The sequence below is a fragment of the Columba livia genome, chromosome 6 (assembly GCF_036013475.1).
Source record: "Columba livia isolate bColLiv1 breed racing homer chromosome 6, bColLiv1.pat.W.v2, whole genome shotgun sequence".
Classification (NCBI taxonomy): Eukaryota; Metazoa; Chordata; class Aves; order Columbiformes; family Columbidae; genus Columba; species Columba livia.
In genome coordinates this window covers 41,057,633-41,076,626 of record NC_088607.1, presented here as the reverse complement: position 1 = coordinate 41,076,626, position 18,994 = coordinate 41,057,633, and positions in this window count along the sequence as shown.

Below are 18,994 nucleotides of genomic sequence, written 5' to 3'. Positions count from 1 at the left end.
TTTTCAGAGGCCTGGCTGGTGACAGCAGGGACAGCAGGCAGTGACAGGCCCGGGGCTGACAGGCTCCCCATCCCCTAGGGGGCGCCTGGCTGCCACACCCAGCTGACATAGAACCTTTGTCACAATGCCCGCTACCGTGGCGAGTATGTGGTGACTCTGCAGGTGACAGGGACACTGCAGGACTTGGTGGCAGCTCAGCAATTTCTCAGTTCCCCAAAGAAGCGGAATTCTGCAAATTGCTGCCTTTGCTCTTGAAAGGATATCATCAGGTGGGTGTTTTGGTGTCATACTCTGAAAACCAGAGCAGAAATGGTGAAATATTCCCATGATATGCATGGTCCCTGCACCAAAGCACCGTGAATCAGCCTAAGGAGATCTGCAGCTTATTTTTTTGTACTGCCAGCAGATTGTGGAAGCACAGTATAAAAACCATCCTTATGGAGAGATCTGCGTATTTTAGGCTTAGTCTTAGTGTCTCAAGTAGCTGGGGTTTTTGCTTGGGCCTAATCCATACGGTCTTATGGCCTTACTCCTAGTCTGAAGACGAATGTGCTAGAAACTATAAAGCAAAAAAATGTCCTGCAGCTTAGCCTTGCTTTGCCTGTCCTTGCCTGTCCTTGCCTTGCCTTATTTCCTTCTCATCCTGTTCTCTGTCCCATCCTCCCTCACTAACCCCTCGTCTGGCTGCATGTCTCTACTTTCCTTTTCTCTCACTCTCCTGCTTCCTGCCTCTTTTCCTGCAATTCCTCCATCTCACTCCTGCAGCCCAACACTACTTTTTATTCTTCCTTCCCTTTCTCCTGCTCCCTTCGCTTTCTTCCTCTGTCCCATATCTTTCTTCCCGACTTGTCTTTTCAAGACTTTGGGCCAAATTGGCCCCAAGTCTGGGCATGGTTTGACCAATTTTCAGAGGCCTGGCTGGTGACAGCAGGGACAGTAGGCAGTGACAGGCCCGGGGCTGACAGGCTCCCCATCCCCTAGGGGGCGCCTGGCTGCCACACCCAGCTGACATAGAACCTTTGTCACAATGCCCGCTACCGTGGCGAGTATGTGGTGACTCTGCAGGTGACAGGGACACTGCAGGACTTGGTGGCAGCTCAGCAATTTCTCACTTCCCCAAAGACGCGGAATTCTGCAAATTGCTGCCTTTGCTCTTGAAAGGATATCATCAGATGGGTGTTTTGGTGTCATACACTGAAAACCAGAGCAGAAATGGTGAAATATTCCCATGACATGCATGGTCCCTGCACCAAAGCACCATGACTCAGCCTAAGGAGATCTGCAGCTTATTTTTTTGTACTGCCAGCAGATTGTGGAAGCACAGTATAAAAACCATCCTTATGGAGAGATCTGCGTATTTTAGGCTTAGTCTTAGTGTGTCAAGTAGCTGGGGTTTTTGCTTGGGCCTAATCCATACGGTCTTATGGCCTTACTCCTAGTCTGAAGACGAATGTGCTAGAAACTATAAAGCAAAAAAATGTCCTGCAGCTTAGCCTTGCTTTGCCTGTCCTTGCCTGTCCTTGCCTTGCCTTATTTCCTTCTCATCCTGTCCTCTGTCCCATCCTCCCTCACTAACCCCTCGTCTGGCTGCATGTCTCTACTTTCCTTTTCTCTCACTCTCCTGCTTCCTGCCTCTTTTCCTGCAATTCCTCCATCTCACTCCTGCAGCCCAACACTACTTTTTATTCTTCCTTCCCTTTCTCCTGCTCCCTTCACTTTCTTCCTCTGTCCCATATCTTTCTTCCCGACTTGTCTTTTCAAGACTTTGGGCCAAATTGGCCCCAAGTCTGGGCATGGTTTGACCAATTTTCAGAGGCCTGGCTGGTGACAGCAGGGACAGTAGGCAGTGACAGGCCCGGGGCTGACAGGCTCCCCATCCCCTAGGGGGCGCCTGGCTGCCACACCCAGCTGACATAGAACCTTTGTCACAATGCCCGCTACCGTGGCGAGTATGTGGTGACTCTGCAGGTGACAGGGACACTGCAGGACTTGGTGGCAGCTCAGCAATTTCTCACTTCCCCAAAGACGCGGAATTCTGCAAATTGCTGCCTTTGCTCTTGAAAGGATATCATCAGATGGGTGTTTTGGTGTCATACACTGAAAACCAGAGCAGAAATGGTGAAATATTCCCATGACATGCATGGTCCCTGCACCAAAGCACCATGACTCAGCCTAAGGAGATCTGCAGCTTATTTTTTTGTACTGCCAGCAGATTGTGGAAGCACAGTATAAAAACCATCCTTATGGAGAGATCTGCCTATTTTAGGCTTAGTCTTAGTGTGTCAAGTAGCTGGGGTTTTTGCTTGGGCCTAATCCATACGGTCTTATGGCCTTACTCCTAGTCTGAAGACGAATGTGCTAGAAACTATAAAGCGAAAAAATGTCCTGCAGCCTAGCCTTGCTTTGCCTGTCCTTGCCTGTCCTTGCCTTGCCTTATTTCCTTCTCATCCTGTTCTCTGTCCCATCCTCTCTCACTAACCCCTCGTCTGGCTGCATGTCTCTTCTTTCCTTTTCTCTCACTCTCCTGCTTCCTGCCTCTTTAATGGCAATTCCTCCATCTCACTCCTGCAGCCCAACACTACTTTTTATTCTTCCTTCCCTTTCTCCTGCTCCCTTCGCTTTCTCCCTCTGTCCGATATCTTTCTTCCCGACTTGTCTTTTCAAGACTTTGGGCCAAATTGGCCCCAAGTCTGGGCATGGTTTGACCAATTTTCAGAGGCCTGGCTGGTGACAGCAGGGACAGCAGGCAGTGACAGGCCCGGGGCTGACAGGCTCCCCATCCCCTAGGGGGCGCCTGGCTGCCACACCCAGCTGACATAGAACCTTTGTCACAATGCCCGCTACCGTGGCGAGTATGTGGTGACTCTGCAGGTGACAGGGACACTGCAGGACTTGGTGGCAGCTCAGCAATTTCTCAGTTCCCCAAAGAAGCGGAATTCTGCAAATTGCTGCCTTTGCTCTTGAAAGGATATCATCAGGTGGGTGTTTTAGTGTCATACTCTTAAAACCAGAGCAGAAATGTTGAAATATTCCCATGATGTGAATGGTCCCTGCACCAAAGCACCGTGACTCACCCTAAGGAGATCTGCAGCTTATTTTTTTGTACTGCCAGCAGATTGTGGAAGCACAGTATAAAAACCATCCTTATGGAGAGATCTGCGTATTTTAGGCTTAGTCTTAGTGTGTCAAGTAGCTGGGGTTTTTGCTTGGGCCTAATCCATACGGTCTTATGGCCTTACTCCTAGTCTGAAGACGAATGTGCTAGAAACTATAAAGCGAAAAAATGCCCTGCAGCCTAGCCTTGCTTTGCCTGTCCTTGCCTGTCCTTGCCTTGCCTTATTTCCTTCTCATCCTGTTCTCTGTCCCATCCTCCCTCACTAACCCCTCGTCTGGCTGCATGTCTCTACTTTCCTTTTCTCTCACTCTCCTGCTTCCTGCCTCTTTTCCTGCAATTCCTCCATCTCACTCCTGCAGCCCAACACTACTTTTTATTCTTCCTTCCCTTTCTCCTGCTCCCTTCGCTTTCTCCCTCTGTCCCATATCTTTCTTCCCGACTTGTCTTTTCAAGACTTTGGGCCAAATTGGCCCCAAGTCAGGGCATGGTTTGACCAATTTTCAGAGGCCTGGCTGGTGGCAGCAGGGACAGCAGGCAGTGACAGGCCCGGGGCTGACAGGCTCCCCATCCCCTAGGGGGCGCCTGGCTGCCACACCCAGCTGACATAGAACCTTTGTCACAATGCCCGCTACCGTGGCGAGTATGTGGTGACTCTGCAGGTGACAGGGACACTGCAGGACTTGGTGGCAGCTCAGCAATTTCTCACTTCCCCAAAGACGCGGAATTCTGCAAATTGCTGCCTTTGCTCTTGAAAGGATATCATCAGGTGGGTGTTTTGGTGTCATACTCTGAAAACCAGAGCAGAAATGGTAAAATAATCCCCTGACATGCATGGTCCCTGCACCAAAGCACCATGACTCAGCCTAAGGAGATCTGCAGCTTATTTTTTTGTACTGCCAGCAGATTGTGGAAGCACAGTATAAAAACCATCCTTATGGAGAGATCTGCGTATTTTAGGCTTAGTCTTAGTGTGTCAAGTAGCTGGGGTTTTTGCTTGGGCCTAATCCATACGGTCTTATGGCCTTACTCCTAGTCTGAAGACGAATGTGCTAGAAACTATAAAGCTATAACATGTCCTGCAGCCTAGCCTTGCTTTGCCTGTCCTTGCCTGTCCTTGCCTTGCCTTATTTCCTTCTCATCCTGTTCTCTGTCCCATCCTCCCTCACTAACCCCTCGTCTGGCTGCATGTCTCTACTTTCCTTTTCTCTCACTCTCCTGCTTCCTGCCTCTTTTCCTGCAATTCCTCCATCTCACTCCTGCAGCCCAACACTACTTTTTATTCTTCCTTCCCTTTCTCCTGCTCCCTTCGCTTTCTTCCTCTGTCCCATATCTTTCTTCCCGACTTGTCTTTTCAAGACTTTGGGCCAAATTGGCCCCAAGTCTGGGCATGGTTTGACCAATTTTCAGAGGCCTGGCTGGTGACAGCAGGGACAGTAGGCAGTGACAGGCCCGGGGCTGACAGGCTCCCCATCCCCTAGGGGGCGCCTGGCTGCCACACCCAGCTGACATAGAACCTTTGTCACAATGCCCGCTACCGTGGCGAGTATGTGGTGACTCTGCAGGTGACAGGGACACTGCAGGACTTGGTGGCAGCTCAGCAATTTCTCACTTCCCCAAAGACGCGGAATTCTGCAAATTGCTGCCTTTGCTCTTGAAAGGATATCATCAGATGGGTGTTTTGGTGTCATACACTGAAAACCAGAGCAGAAATGGTGAAATATTCCCATGACATGCATGGTCCCTGCACCAAAGCACCATGACTCAGCCTAAGGAGATCTGCAGCTTATTTTTTTGTACTGCCAGCAGATTGTGGAAGCACAGTATAAAAACCATCCTTATGGAGAGATCTGCCTATTTTAGGCTTAGTCTTAGTGTGTCAAGTAGCTGGGGTTTTTGCTTGGGCCTAATCCATACATCTTATGGCCTTACTCCTAGTCTGAAGACGAATGTGCTAGAAACTATAAAGCTATAACATGTCCTGCAGCCTAGCCTTGCTTTGCCTGTCCTTGCCTGTCCTTGCCTTGCCTTATTTCCTTCTCATCCTGTTCTCTGTCCCATCCTCCCTCACTAACCCCTCGTCTGGCTGCATGTCTCTACTTTCCTTTTCTCTCACTCTCCTGCTTCCTGCCTCTTTAATGGCAATTCCTCCATCTCACTCCTGCAGCCCAACACTACTTTTTATTCTTCCTTCCCTTTCTCCTGCTCCCTTCGCTTTCTTCCTCTGTCCCATATCTTTCTTCCCGACTTGTCTTTTCAAGACTTTGGGCCAAATTGGCCCCAAGTCTGGGCATGGTTTGACCAATTTTCAGAGGCCTGGCTGGTGACAGCAGGGACAGTAGGCAGTGACAGGCCCGGGGCTGACAGGCTCCCCATCCCCTAGGGGGCGCCTGGCTGCCACACCCAGCTGACATAGAACCTTTGTCACAATGCCCGCTACCGTGGCGAGTATGTGGTGACTCTGCAGGTGACAGGGACACTGCAGGACTTGGTGTCAGCTCAGCAATTTCTCAGTTCCCCAAAGAAGCGGAATTCTGCAAATTGCTGCCTTTGCTCTTGAAAGGATATCATCAGATGGGTGTTTTGGTGTCATACACTGAAAACCAGAGCAGAAATGGTGAAATATTCCCATGACATGCATGGTCCCTGCAACAAAGCACCATGACTCAGCCTAAGGAGATCTGCAGCTTATTTTTTTGTACTGCCAGCAGATTGTGGAAGCACAGTATAAAAACCATCCTTATGGAGAGATCTGCCTATTTTAGGCTTAGTCTTAGTGTGTCAAGTAGCTGGGGTTTTTGCTTGGGCCTAATCCATACGGTCTTATGGCCTTACTCCTAGTCTGAAGACGAATGTGCTAGAAACTATAAAGCAAAAAAATGTCCTGCAGCTTAGCCTTGCTTTGCCTGTCCTTGCCTGTCCTTGCCTTGCCTTATTTCCTTCTCATCCTGTTCTCTGTCCCATCCTCCCTCACTAACCCCTCGTCTGGCTGCATGTCTCTACTTTCCTTTTCTCTCACTCTCCTGCTTCCTGCCTCTTTTCCTGCAATTCCTCCATCTCACTCCTGCAGCCCAACACTACTTTTTATTCTTCCTTCCCTTTCTCCTGCTCCCTTCGCTTTCTTCCTCTGTCCCATATCTTTCTTCCCGACTTGTCTTTTCAAGACTTTGGGCCAAATTGGCCCCAAGTCTGGGCATGGTTTGACCAATTTTCAGAGGCCTGGCTGGTGACAGCAGGGACAGTAGGCAGTGACAGGCCCGGGGCTGACAGGCTCCCCATCCCCTAGGGGGCGCCTGGCTGCCACACCCAGCTGACATAGAACCTTTGTCACAATGCCCGCTACCGTGGCGAGTATGTGGTGACTCTGCAGGTGACAGGGACACTGCAGGACTTGGTGGCAGCTCAGCAATTTCTCACTTCCCCAAAGACGCGGAATTCTGCAAATTGCTGCCTTTGCTCTTGAAAGGATATCATCAGATGGGTGTTTTGGTGTCATACACTGAAAACCAGAGCAGAAATGGTGAAATATTCCCATGACATGCATGGTCCCTGCACCAAAGCACCATGACTCAGCCTAAGGAGATCTGCAGCTTATTTTTTTGTACTGCCAGCAGATTGTGGAAGCACAGTATAAAAACCATCCTTATGGAGAGATCTGCCTATTTTAGGCTTAGTCTTAGTGTGTCAAGTAGCTGGGGTTTTTGCTTGGGCCTAATCCATACATCTTATGGCCTTACTCCTAGTCTGAAGACGAATGTGCTAGAAACTATAAAGCTATAACATGTCCTGCAGCCTAGCCTTGCTTTGCCTGTCCTTGCCTGTCCTTGCCTTGCCTTATTTCCTTCTCATCCTGTTCTCTGTCCCATCCTCCCTCACTAACCCCTCGTCTGGCTGCATGTCTCTACTTTCCTTTTCTCTCACTCTCCTGCTTCCTGCCTCTTTAATGGCAATTCCTCCATCTCACTCCTGCAGCCCAACACTACTTTTTATTCTTCCTTCCCTTTCTCCTGCTCCCTTCGCTTTCTCCCTCTGTCCCATATCTTTCTTCCCGACTTGTCTTTTCAAGACTTTGGGCCAAATTGGCCCCAAGTCTGGGCATGGTTTGACCAATTTTCAGAGGCCTGGCTGGTGACAGCAGGGACAGCAGGCAGTGACAGGCCCGGGGCTGACAGGCTCCCCATCCCCTAGGGGGCGCCTGGCTGCCACACCCAGCTGACATAGAACCTTTGTCACAATGCCCGCTACCGTGGCGAGTATGTGGTGACTCTGCAGGTGACAGGGACACTGCAGGACTTGGTGGCAGCTCAGCAATTTCTCAGTTCCCCAAAGAAGCGGAATTCTGCAAATTGCTGCCTTTGCTCTTGAAAGGATATCATCAGGTGGGTGTTTTAGTGTCATACTCTGAAAACCAGAGCAGAAATGTTGAAATATTCCCATGATGTGAATGGTCCCTGCACCAAAGCACCGTGACTCACCCTAAGGAGATCTGCAGCTTATTTTTTTGTACTGCCAGCAGATTGTGGAAGCACAGTATAAAAACCATCCTTATGGAGAGATCTGCGTATTTTAGGCTTAGTCTTAGTGTCTCAAGTAGCTGGGGTTTTTGCTTGGGCCTAATCCATACGGTCTTATGGCCTTACTCCTAGTCTGAAGACGAATGTGCTAGAAACTATAAAGCTAAAACATGTCCTGCAGCCTAGCCTTGCTTTGCCTGTCCTTGCCTGTCCTTGCCTTGCCTTATTTCCTTCTCATCCTGTTCTCTGTCCCATCCTCCCTCACTAACCCCTCGTCTGGCTGCATGTCTCTACTTTCCTTTTCTCTCACTCTCCTGCTTCCTGCCTCTTTTCCTGCAATTCCTCCATCTCACTCCTGCAGCCCAACACTACTTTTTATTCTTCCTTCCCTTTCTCCTGCTCCCTTCGCTTTCTCCCTCTGTCCCATATCTTTCTTCCCGACTTGTCTTTTCAAGACTTTGGGCCAAATTGGCCCCAAGTCAGGGCATGGTTTGACCAATTTTCAGAGGCCTGGCTGGTGGCAGCAGGGACAGCAGGCAGTGACAGGCCCGGGGCTGACAGGCTCCCCATCCCCTAGGGGGCGCCTGGCTGCCACACCCAGCTGACATAGAACCTTTGTCACAATGCCCGCTACCGTGGCGAGTATGTGGTGACTCTGCAGGTGACAGGGACACTGCAGGACTTGGTGGCAGCTCAGCAATTTCTCACTTCCCCAAAGACGCGGAATTCTGCAAATTGCTGCCTTTGCTCTTGAAAGGATATCATCAGGTGGGTGTTTTGGTGTCATACTCTGAAAACCAGAGCAGAAATGGTAAAATAATCCCCTGACATGCATGGTCCCTGCACCAAAGCACCATGACTCAGCCTAAGGAGATCTGCAGCTTATTTTTTTGTACTGCCAGCAGATTGTGGAAGCACAGTATAAAAACCATCCTTATGGAGAGATCTGCGTATTTTAGGCTTAGTCTTAGTGTGTCAAGTAGCTGGGGTTTTTGCTTGGGCCTAATCCATACGGTCTTATGGCCTTACTCCTAGTCTGAAGACGAATGTGCTAGAAACTATAAAGCTATAACATGTCCTGCAGCCTAGCCTTGCTTTGCCTGTCCTTGCCTGTCCTTGCCTTGCCTTATTTCCTTCTCATCCTGTTCTCTGTCCCATCCTCCCTCACTAACCCCTCGTCTGGCTGCATGTCTCTACTTTCCTTTTCTCTCACTCTCCTGCTTCCTGCCTCTTTTCCTGCAATTCCTCCATCTCACTCCTGCAGCCCAACACTACTTTTTATTCTTCCTTCCCTTTCTCCTGCTCCCTTCGCTTTCTTCCTCTGTCCCATATCTTTCTTCCCGACTTGTCTTTTCAAGACTTTGGGCCAAATTGGCCCCAAGTCTGGGCATGGTTTGACCAATTTTCAGAGGCCTGGCTGGTGACAGCAGGGACAGTAGGCAGTGACAGGCCCGGGGCTGACAGGCTCCCCATCCCCTAGGGGGCGCCTGGCTGCCACACCCAGCTGACATAGAACCTTTGTCACAATGCCCGCTACCGTGGCGAGTATGTGGTGACTCTGCAGGTGACAGGGACACTGCAGGACTTGGTGTCAGCTCAGCAATTTCTCAGTTCCCCAAAGAAGCGGAATTCTGCAAATTGCTGCCTTTGCTCTTGAAAGGATATCATCAGGTGGGTGTTTTGGTGTCATACACTGAAAACCAGAGCAGAAATGGTGAAATATTCCCATGACATGCATGGTCCCTGCAACAAAGCACCATGACTCAGCCTAAGGAGATCTGCAGCTTATTTTTTTGTACTGCCAGCAGATTGTGGAAGCACAGTATAAAAACCATCCTTATGGAGAGATCTGCCTATTTTAGGCTTAGTCTTAGTGTGTCAAGTAGCTGGGGTTTTTGCTTGGGCCTAATCCATACGGTCTTATGGCCTTACTCCTAGTCTGAAGACGAATGTGCTAGAAACTATAAAGCAAAAAAATGTCCTGCAGCTTAGCCTTGCTTTGCCTGTCCTTGCCTGTCCTTGCCTTGCCTTATCTCCTTCTCATCCTGTTCTCTGTCCCATCCTCCCTCACTAACCCCTCGTCTGGCTGCATGTCTCTACTTTCCTTTTCTCTCACTCTCCTGCTTCCTGCCTCTTTTCCTGCAATTCCTCCATCTCACTCCTGCAGCCCAACACTACTTTTTATTCTTCCTTCCCTTTCTCCTGCTCCCTTCGCTTTCTCCCTCTGTCCCATATCTTTCTTCCCGACTTGTCTTTTCAAGACTTTGGGCCAAATTGGCCCCAAGTCTGGGCATGGTTTGACCAATTTTCAGAGGCCTGGCTGGTGACAGCAGGGACAGTAGGCAGTGACAGGCCCGGGGCTGACAGGCTCCCCATCCCCTAGGGGGCGCCTGGCTGCCACACCCAGCTGACATAGAACCTTTGTCACAATGCCCGCTACCGTGGCGAGTATGTGGTGACTCTGCAGGTGACAGGGACACTGCAGGACTTGGTGGCAGCTCAGCAATTTCTCACTTCCCCAAAGACGCGGAATTCTGCAAATTGCTGCCTTTGCTCTTGAAAGGATATCATCAGATGGGTGTTTTGGTGTCATACACTGAAAACCAGAGCAGAAATGGTGAAATATTCCCATGACATGCATGGTCCCTGCACCAAAGCACCATGACTCAGCCTAAGGAGATCTGCAGCTTATTTTTTTGTACTGCCAGCAGATTGTGGAAGCACAGTATAAAAACCATCCTTATGGAGAGATCTGCCTATTTTAGGCTTAGTCTTAGTGTGTCAAGTAGCTGGGGTTTTTGCTTGGGCCTAATCCATACGGTCTTATGGCCTTACTCCTAGTCTGAAGACGAATGTGCTAGAAACTATAAAGCAAAAAAATGTCCTGCAGCTTAGCCTTGCTTTGCCTGTCCTTGCCTGTCCTTGCCTTGCCTTATTTCCTTCTCATCCTGTTCTCTGTCCCATCCTCCCTCACTAACCCCTCGTCTGGCTGCATGTCTCTACTTTCCTTTTCTCTCACTCTCCTGCTTCCTGCCTCTTTTCCTGCAATTCCTCCATCTCACTCCTGCAGCCCAACACTACTTTTTATTCTTCCTTCCCTTTCTCCTGCTCCCTTCGCTTTCTCCCTCTGTCCCATATCTTTCTTCCCGACTTGTCTTTTCAAGACTTTGGGCCAAATTGGCCCCAAGTCTGGGCATGGTTTGACCAATTTTCAGAGGCCTGGCTGGTGACAGCAGGGACAGCAGGCAGTGACAGGCCCGGGGCTGACAGGCTCCCCATCCCCTAGGGGGCGCCTGGCTGCCACACCCAGCTGACATAGAACCTTTGTCACAATGCCCGCTACCGTGGCGAGTATGTGGTGACTCTGCAGGTGACAGGGACACTGCAGGACTTGGTGGCAGCTCAGCAATTTCTCAGTTCCCCAAAGAAGCGGAATTCTGCAAATTGCTGCCTTTGCTCTTGAAAGGATATCATCAGGTGGGTGTTTTAGTGTCATACTCTGAAAACCAGAGCAGAAATGTTGAAATATTCCCATGATGTGAATGGTCCCTGCACCAAAGCACCGTGACTCACCCTAAGGAGATCTGCAGCTTATTTTTTTGTACTGCCAGCAGATTGTGGAAGCACAGTATAAAAACCATCCTTATGGAGAGATCTGCGTATTTTAGGCTTAGTCTTAGTGTCTCAAGTAGCTGGGGTTTTTGCTTGGGCCTAATCCATACGGTCTTATGGCCTTACTCCTAGTCTGAAGACGAATGTGCTAGAAACTATAAAGCGAAAAAATGTCCTGCAGCCTAGCCTTGCTTTGCCTGTCCTTGCCTGTCCTTGCTTTGCGTTATTTCCTTCTCATCCTGTTCTCTGTCCCATCCTCCCTCACTAACCCCTCGTCTGGCTGCATGTCTCTACTTTCCTTTTCTCTCACTCTCCTGCTTCCTGCCTCTTTTCCTGCAATTCCTCCATCTCACTCCTGCAGCCCAACACTACTTTTTATTCTTCCTTCCCTTTCTCCTGCTCCCTTCGCTTTCTCCCTCTGTCCCATATCTTTCTTCCCGACTTGTCTTTTCAAGACTTTGGGCCAAATTGGCCCCAAGTCAGGGCATGGTTTGACCAATTTTCAGAGGCCTGGCTGGTGGCAGCAGGGACAGCAGGCAGTGACAGGCCCGGGGCTGACAGGCTCCCCATCCCCTAGGGGGCGCCTGGCTGCCACACCCAGCTGACATAGAACCTTTGTCACAATGCCCGCTACCGTGGCAAGTATGTGGTGACTCTGCAGGTGACAGGGACACTGCAGGACTTGGTGGCAGCTCAGCAATTTCTCACTTCCCCAAAGACGCGGAATTCTGCAAATTGCTGCCTTTGCTCTTGAAAGGATATCATCAGGTGGGTGTTTTGGTGTCATACTCTGAAAACCAGAGCAGAAATGGTGAAATATTCCCCTGACATGCATGGTCCCTGCACCAAAGCACCATGACTCAGCCTAAGGAGATCTGCAGCTTATTTTTTTGTACTGCCAGCAGATTGTGGAAGCACAGTATAAAAACCATCCTTATGGAGAGATCTGCGTATTTTAGGCTTAGTCTTAGTGTGTCAAGTAGCTGGGGTTTTTGCTTGGGCCTAATCCATACGGTCTTATGGCCTTACTCCTAGTCTGAAGACGAATGTGCTAGAAACTATAAAGCTATAACATGTCCTGCAGCCTAGCCTTGCTTTGCCTGTCCTTGCCTGTCCTTGCCTTGCCTTATTTCCTTCTCATCCTGTTCTCTGTCCCATCCTCCCTCACTAACCCCTCGTCTGGCTGCATGTCTCTACTTTCCTTTTCTCTCACTCTCCTGCTTCCTGCCTCTTTAATGGCAATTCCTCCATCTCACTCCTGCAGCCCAACACTACTTTTTATTCTTCCTTCCCTTTCTCCTGCTCCCTTCGCTTTCTTCCTCTGTCCCATATCTTTCTTCCCGACTTGTCTTTTCAAGACTTTGGGCCAAATTGGCCCCAAGTCTGGGCATGGTTTGACCAATTTTCAGAGGCCTGGCTGGTGACAGCAGGGACAGTAGGCAGTGACAGGCCCGGGGCTGACAGGCTCCCCATCCCCTAGGGGGCGCCTGGCTGCCACACCCAGCTGACATAGAACCTTTGTCACAATGCCCGCTACCGTGGCGAGTATGTGGTGACTCTGCAGGTGACAGGGACACTGCAGGACTTGGTGGCAGCTCAGCAATTTCTCACTTCCCCAAAGACGCGGAATTCTGCAAATTGCTGCCTTTGCTCTTGAAAGGATATCATCAGATGGGTGTTTTGGTGTCATACACTGAAAACCAGAGCAGAAATGGTGAAATATTCCCATGACATGCATGGTCCCTGCACCAAAGCACCATGACTCAGCCTAAGGAGATCTGCAGCTTATTTTTTTGTACTGCCAGCAGATTGTGGAAGCACAGTATAAAAACCATCCTTATGGAGAGATCTGCCTATTTTAGGCTTAGTCTTAGTGTGTCAAGTAGCTGGGGTTTTTGCTTGGGCCTAATCCATACGGTCTTATGGCCTTACTCCTAGTCTGAAGACGAATGTGCTAGAAACTATAAAGCTATAACATGTCCTGCAGCCTAGCCTTGCTTTGCCTGTCCTTGCCTGCCCTTGCCTTGCCTTATTTCCTTCTCATCCTGTTCTCTGTCCCATCCTCTCTCACTAACCCCTCGTCTGGCTGCATGTCTCTTCTTTCCTTTTCTCTCACTCTCCTGCTTCCTGCCTCTTTAATGGCAATTCCTCCATCTCACTCCTGCAGCCCAACACTACTTTTTATTCTTCCTTCCCTTTCTCCTGCTCCCTTCGCTTTCTCCCTCTGTCCCATATCTTTCTTCCCGACTTGTCTTTTCAAGACTTTGGGCCAAATTGGCCCCAAGTCTGGGCATGGTTTGACCAATTTTCAGAGGCCTGGCTGGTGACAGCAGGGACAGCAGGCAGTGACAGGCCCGGGGCTGACAGGCTCCCCATCCCCTAGGGGGCGCCTGGCTGCCACACCCAGCTGACATAGAACCTTTGTCACAATGCCCGCTACCGTGGCGAGTATGTGGTGACTCTACAGGTGACAGGGACACTGCAGGACTTGGTGGCAGCTCAGCAATTTCTCAGTTCCCCAAAGAAGCGGAATTCTGCAAATTGCTGCCTTTGCTCTTGAAAGGATATCATCAGGTGGGTGTTTTAGTGTCATACTCTGAAAACCAGAGCAGAAATGTTGAAATATTCCCATGATGTGAATGGTCCCTGCACCAAAGCACCGTGACTCACCCTAAGGAGATCTGCAGCTTATTTTTTTGTACTGCCAGCAGATTGTGGAAGCACAGTATAAAAACCATCCTTATGGAGAGATCTGCGTATTTTAGGCTTAGTCTTAGTGTCTCAAGTAGCTGGGGTTTTTGCTTGGGCCTAATCCATACGGTCTTATGGCCTTACTCCTAGTCTGAAGACGAATGTGCTAGAAACTATAAAGCGAAAAAATGTCCTGCAGCCTAGCCTTGCTTTGCCTGTCCTTGCCTGTCCTTGCCTTGCCTTATTTCCTTCTCATCCTGTTCTCTGTCCCATCCTCCCTCACTAACCCCTCGTCTGGCTGCATGTCTCTACTTTCCTTTTCTCTCACTCTCCTGCTTCCTGCCTCTTTTCCTGCAATTCCTCCATCTCACTCCTGCAGCCCAACACTACTTTTTATTCTTCCTTCCCTTTCTCCTGCTCCCTTCGCTTTCTCCCTCTGTCCCATATCTTTCTTCCCGACTTGTCTTTTCAAGACTTTGGGCCAAATTGGCCCCAAGTCTGGGCATGGTTTGACCAATTTTCAGAGGCCTGGCTGGTGGCAGCAGGGACAGTAGGCAGTGACAGGCCCGGGGCTGACAGGCTCCCCATCCCCTAGGGGGCGCCTGGCTGCCACACCCAGCTGACATAGAACCTTTGTCACAATGCCCGCTACCGTGGCGAGTATGTGGTGACTCTGCAGGTGACAGGGACACTGCAGGACTTGGTGGCAGCTCAGCAATTTCTCACTTCCCCAAAGACGCGGAATTCTGCAAATTGCTGCCTTTGCTCTTGAAAGGATATCATCAGGTGGGTGTTTTGGTGTCATACTCTGAAAACCAGAGCAGAAATGGTAAAATAATCCCCTGACATGCATGGTCCCTGCACCAAAGCACCATGACTCAGCCTAAGGAGATCTGCAGCTTATTTTTTTGTACTGCCAGCAGATTGTGGAAGCACAGTATAAAAACCATCCTTATGGAGAGATCTGCGTATTTTAGGCTTAGTCTTAGTGTGTCAAGTAGCTGGGGTTTTTGCTTGGGCCTAATCCATACGGTCTTATGGCCTTACTCCTAGTCTGAAGACGAATGTGCTAGAAACTATAAAGCTATAACATGTCCTGCAGCCTAGCCTTGCTTTGCCTGTCCTTGCCTGTCCTTGCCTTGCCTTATTTCCTTCTCATCCTGTTCTCTGTCCCATCCTCCCTCACTAACCCCTCGTCTGGCTGCATGTCTCTACTTTCCTTTTCTCTCACTCTCCTGCTTCCTGCCTCTTTTCCTGCAATTCCTCCATCTCACTCCTGCAGCCCAACACTACTTTTTATTCTTCCTTCCCTTTCTCCTGCTCCCTTCGCTTTCTTCCTCTGTCCCATATCTTTCTTCCCGACTTGTCTTTTCAAGACTTTGGGCCAAATTGGCCCCAAGTCTGGGCATGGTTTGACCAATTTTCAGAGGCCTGGCTGGTGACAGCAGGGACAGTAGGCAGTGACAGGCCCGGGGCTGACAGGCTCCCCATCCCCTAGGGGGCGCCTGGCTGCCACACCCAGCTGACATAGAACCTTTGTCACAATGCCCGCTACCGTGGCGAGTATGTGGTGACTCTGCAGGTGACAGGGACACTGCAGGACTTGGTGGCAGCTCAGCAATTTCTCACTTCCCCAAAGACGCGGAATTCTGCAAATTGCTGCCTTTGCTCTTGAAAGGATATCATCAGATGGGTGTTTTGGTGTCATACACTGAAAACCAGAGCAGAAATGGTGAAATATTCCCATGACATGCATGGTCCCTGCACCAAAGCACCATGACTCAGCCTAAGGAGATCTGCAGCTTATTTTTTTGTACTGCCAGCAGATTGTGGAAGCACAGTATAAAAACCATCCTTATGGAGAGATCTGCCTATTTTAGGCTTAGTCTTAGTGTGTCAAGTAGCTGGGGTTTTTGCTTGGGCCTAATCCATACGGTCTTATGGCCTTACTCCTAGTCTGAAGACGAATGTGCTAGAAACTATAAAGCTATAACATGTCCTGCAGCCTAGCCTTGCTTTGCCTGTCCTTGCCTGCCCTTGCCTTGCCTTATTTCCTTCTCATCCTGTTCTCTGTCCCATCCTCTCTCACTAACCCCTCGTCTGGCTGCATGTCTCTTCTTTCCTTTTCTCTCACTCTCCTGCTTCCTGCCTCTTTAATGGCAATTCCTCCATCTCACTCCTGCAGCCCAACACTACTTTTTATTCTTCCTTCCCTTTCTCCTGCTCCCTTCGCTTTCTCCCTCTGTCCCATATCTTTCTTCCCGACTTGTCTTTTCAAGACTTTGGGCCAAATTGGCCCCAAGTCTGGGCATGGTTTGACCAATTTTCAGAGGCCTGGCTGGTGGCAGCAGGGACAGCAGGCAGTGACAGGCCCGGGGCTGACAGGCTCCCCATCCCCTAGGGGGCGCCTGGCTGCCACACCCAGCTGACATAGAACCTTTGTCACAATGCCCGCTACCGTGGCGAGTATGTGGTGACTCTGCAGGTGACAGGGACACTGCAGGACTTGGTGGCAGCTCAGCAATTTCTCACTTCCCCAAAGACGCGGAATTCTGCAAATTGCTGCCTTTGCTCTTGAAAGGATATCATCAGGTGGGTGTTTTGGTGTCATACACTGAAAACCAGAGCAGAAATGGTGAAATATTCCCATGACATGCATGGTCCCTGCACCAAAGCACCATGACTCAGCCTAAGGAGATCTGCAGCTTATATTTTTGTACTGCCAGCAGATTGTGGAAGCACAGTATAAAAACCATCCTTATGGAGAGATCTGCGTATTTTAGGCTTAGTCTTAGTGTCTCAAGTAGCTGGGGTTTTTGCTTGGGCCTAATCCATACGGTCTTATGGCCTTACTCCTAGTCTGAAGACGAATGTGCTAGAAACTATAAAGCTATAACATGTCCTGCAGCCTAGCCTTGCTTTGCCTGTCCTTGCCTGTCCTTGCCTTGCCTTATTTCCTTCTCATCCTGTTCTCTGTCCCATCCTCTCTCACTAACCCCTCGTCTGGCTGCATGTCTCTTCTTTCCTTTTCTCTCACTCTCCTGCTTCCTGCCTCTTTTCCTGCAATTCCTCCATCTCACTCCTGCAGCCCAACACTACTTTTTATTCTTCCTTCCCTTTCTCCTGCTCCCTTCGCTTTCTCCCTCTGTCCCATATCTTTCTTCCCGACTTGTCTTTTCAAGACTTTGGGCCAAATTGGCCCCAAGTCTGGGCATGGTTTGACCAATTTTCAGAGGCCTGGCTGGTGACAGCAGGGACAGCAGGCAGTGACAGGCCCGGGGCTGACAGGCTCCCCATCCCCTAGGGGGCGCCTGGCTGCCACACCCAGCTGACATAGAACCTTTGTCACAATGCCCGCTACCGTGGCGAGTATGTGGTGACTCTACAGGTGACAGGGACACTGCAGGACTTGGTGGCAGCTCAGCAATTTCTCAGTTCCCCAAAGAAGCGGAATTCTGCAAATTGCTGCCTTTGCTCTTGAAAGGATATCATCAGGTGGGTGTTTTAGTGTCATACTCTGAAAACCAGAGCAGAAATGTTGAAATATTCCCATGACGTGAATGGTCCCTGCACCAAAGCACCGTGACTCACCCTAAGGAGATCTGCAGCTTATTTTTTTGTACTGCCAGCAGATTGTGGAAGCACAGTATAAAAACCATCCTTATGGAGAGATCTGCGTATTTTAGGCTTAGTCTTAGTGTGTCAAGTAGCTGGGGTTTTTGCTTGGGCCTAATCCATACGGTCTTATGGCCTTACTCCTAGTCTGAAGACGAATGTGCTAGAAACTATAAAGCTATAACATGTCCTGCAGCCTAGCCTTGCTTTGCCTGTCCTTGCCTGTCCTTGCCTTGCCTTATTTCCTTCTCATCCTGTTCTCTGTCCCATCCTCTCTCACTAACCCCTCGTCTGGCTGCATGTCTCTACTTTCCTTTTCTCTCACTCTCCTGCTTCCTGCCTCTTTTCCTGCAATTCCTCCATCTCACTCCTGCAGCCCAACACTACTTTTTATTCTTCCTTCCCTTTCTCCTGCTCCCTTCGCTTTCTTCCTCTGTCCCATATCTTTCTTCCCGACTTGTCTTTTCAAGACTTTGGGCCAAATTGGCCCCAAGTCTGGGCATGGTTTGACCAATTTTCAGAGGCCTGGCTGGTGACAGCAGGGACAGTAGGCAGTGACAGGCCCGGGGCTGACAGGCTCCCCATCCCCTAGGGGGCGCCTGGCTGCCACACCCAGCTGACATAGAACCTTTGTCACAATGCCCGCTACCGTGGCGAGTATGTGGTGACTCTGCAGGTGACAGGGACACTGCAGGACTTGGTGGCAGCTCAGCAATTTCTCAGTTCCCCAAAGAAGCGGAATTCTGCAAATTGCTGCCTTTGCTCTTGAAAGGATATCATCAGGTGGGTGTTTTGGTGTCATACACTGAAAACCAGAGCAGAAATGGTGAAATATTCCCATGACATGCATGGTCCCTGCACCAAAGCACCATGACTCAGCCTAAGGAGATCTGCAGCTTATTTTTTTGTACTGCCAGCAGATTGTGGAAGCACAGTATAAAAACCATCCTTATGGAGAGATCTGCGTATTTTAGGCTTAGTCTTAGTGTGTCAAGTAGCTGGGGTTTTTGCTTGGGCCTAATCCATACGGTCTTATGGCCTTACTCCTAGTCTGAAGACGAATGTGCTAGAAACTATAAAGCGAAAAAATGTCCTGCAGCCTAGCCTTGCTTTGCCTGTCCTTGCCTGTCCTTGCCTTGCCTTATTTCCTTCTCATCCTGTTCTCTGTCCCATCCTCTCTCACTAACCCCTCGTCTGGCTGCATGTCTCTTCTTTCCTTTTCTCTCACTCTCCTGCTTCCTGCCTCTTTTCCTGCAATTCCTCCATCTCACTCCTGCAGCCCAACACTACTTTTTATTCTTCCTTCCCTTTCTCCTGCTCCCTTCGCTTTCTCCCTCTGTCCCATATCTTTCTTCCCGACTTGTCTTTTCAAGACTTTGGGCCAAATTGGCCCCAAGTCTGGGCATGGTTTGACCAATTTTCAGAGGCCTGGCTGGTGACAGCAGGGACA